The 2,318-nt window shown below is 36.5% G+C and overlaps 1 protein-coding gene across 1 annotated transcript in view; it reads right to left on the reverse strand.

The window, feature by feature from the left end:
- The window catches only part of PPP4R4 (protein phosphatase 4 regulatory subunit 4), a 95,473-nt gene that overhangs the window by 31,004 nt on the left and 62,151 nt on the right, over positions 1-2,318 (reverse strand). The window lies entirely within an intron of this gene.

A 2,318-nucleotide genomic window follows, 5' to 3' on the forward strand; every position in this document is an offset into this window, starting at 1 on the left:
ATTGCCTGTGTCCAGAAGAATGTAAGGGTTTATGTGAATATGACCTGTCTTGTTCACTATTGTATTCCTAGCATCCAGAATAGCACTTGGTGTTTTGGTAGCAAGTGTTTGATAAATTCTGTTAAAGGAATGAATAATATGACCATCAAGTATGAAACTAAAAATAGTACTCTTTCTTTTCTCCGGAGAATATTGAAACAGAATATATGTGTCTTCTTCAATCATGGAAAATGTACTATAATAATCATGTATCTCCTTTTAAGTGTGGAATTACCTCCTTGGAAAAGAAAACAGTAAAACAAATCTCTTTGATTTTTTTTTTTCAAATCTCTTCGATTTAAAAGTATTTTGTCCACACTCTATGCTGTAAATCATTTCTTTCCTAGTAAGAGAGGCTAAAAATATGGCAAAGTTATGTATTCTTAGTATTCTGAACAGAAACATGCCTCCTAAGTAATTATACTGATACAGAAATTAAGATCAACTTCACAGCATTTGTCAGCGCCTGTTAACGTATTTACTTACTTCATCGTTCCCCACATCACCACCACTCCACAATGCGAGCTCCATTAGAGCAGGATTCTGTCAGTCTTTTTCACTCCTATTTCCTCAAATAAGTAATTTCTAACTAAAATAATTAATAAATTCTGTTTGATTTTATGTGAAATTTCCCATGTGGTGCGCTCATGCACTGTCCTCTGAATAAGTTGGTACTGTTGTCAAAATCACTTCTTAACATCATTATATCTACAATGGAAGCTTCATCCTCTGGGCTTTGCTTTGATACAGGAAATAAGCTTGTAGGAGCGTTAGCGCATGAAATGTATTCGTATTTTTTTTTTTTTTACTTAAGTTGTAAATTACGCCAATGTCATTTTTTTCTCTTTTTAATCTTTGAAGCTGAAACTGATTGGGGTTTTTAAGATGGCTGCTAGATTTTATTAGCTCCCTTTTATTAAGAACAATGAGAATTTAAAGTACTTTTTTAACCGTTTCTAAAACATACATATTATGTAGACATTGAAAAATGGTAGTAGGATGTCATATTAAATGTACAGTAAACTGTGGGTTAAATAATCCTCTCCGGAAATTCTTGTGAAAAAGGCAGACAACTTACTGCATAGGGGAGTTTGAGTATAACTCTTTCCTCGCTGCTTTTGACTCTAATTTTAAGGTTATCCTTAGTAAGGCATCCACATTTCTGGCATAAACATAATCTGTCACATGGCTACCCTTTAAGTATTATTTTAAAAAAGTAACCATACTTATATTAAGGGGCTTAAGGGATGCCTTAGCAAAATGGCAGGGCTGAGGTAGGCATGGAGGCCATGACACGTAAGAGGTGTACGTAAGAGCAAAAGGTACACTTTGCAATTGAGATCATTACCTCTTGTCAACCTTCCCCTGGAGAAGAACTGTTATCATGTTGGAAGTGAGTCTATTTATACCCACCCTGGCAGTATATAAACAAAAGGTAAGTGGTCACTCCTTCCTCCGGGGCGGGTAGAAAATAATAAAGAGAGAACTAGTGGAGAAGCAAAGGGAAGCCTGAGTTCCCTCCTCCTCAGGTAACATCCTGAGAGGATAGCATCCTTCTGGATGGACGGGAATGAACTAATTTGGTTGTGTTATTCCAAGAATGAAAAGAATCTGGTAGTAATTCCAAAACCCTGAACGAGTTCAAAAGAACAAGATAAAAGGAATTGGGCTCACGTTTGTCATCATGATTGTGAACATTCTTTGTAAGAAGCGATAATAAATCTGGTCACTTGATATGATGTGTGGCAGACAGGCGTATTTCTGCAGGAGCTTCTCATGAGTTCTCCATTTTAAAGAGGCTGCGGCTCGCTGTTCAGCGGCTGTGAGAGCTGGAATCAAATCGGGCAGAGATGATAACTGAAAAAGAAAACCCACCCAAAGAATCGGTGATAAATAGATCAGCTGCAGCACTCAGTCACACTATTCAGCTAACAGCACGCCGGGGAGGAAGACGCTCTCGCTCACTTCGGCATTTAGGAGGCATCTCAGTTGTCAAAGGGAGATCGTCTGATTAAACAAATACTTTAAAACAATTCATAAGTAAAACATGATTGATGGAAACAAAATTTTGAAAGAGACTGGGACTCACAACCCTTCTAATTAAAGTAAAATTTATTATATTTCACTGTCAGCAGACTCTGACCTTCTAAATTCCTATCCTTTTGTTCTCACTAGTTACTACTCTTGGAATAATAATTCATGTGAATAAAAACTGGAACTCTGAGTGTAAACTCCAAGGACAATAAATAAAAATTATATTGGTATAAGGATTATAAAGT

Source organism: Pteropus vampyrus, unplaced genomic scaffold (assembly GCF_000151845.1).
Source record: "Pteropus vampyrus isolate Shadow unplaced genomic scaffold, Pvam_2.0 Scaffold367, whole genome shotgun sequence".
Taxonomy (NCBI): Eukaryota; Metazoa; Chordata; class Mammalia; order Chiroptera; family Pteropodidae; genus Pteropus; species Pteropus vampyrus.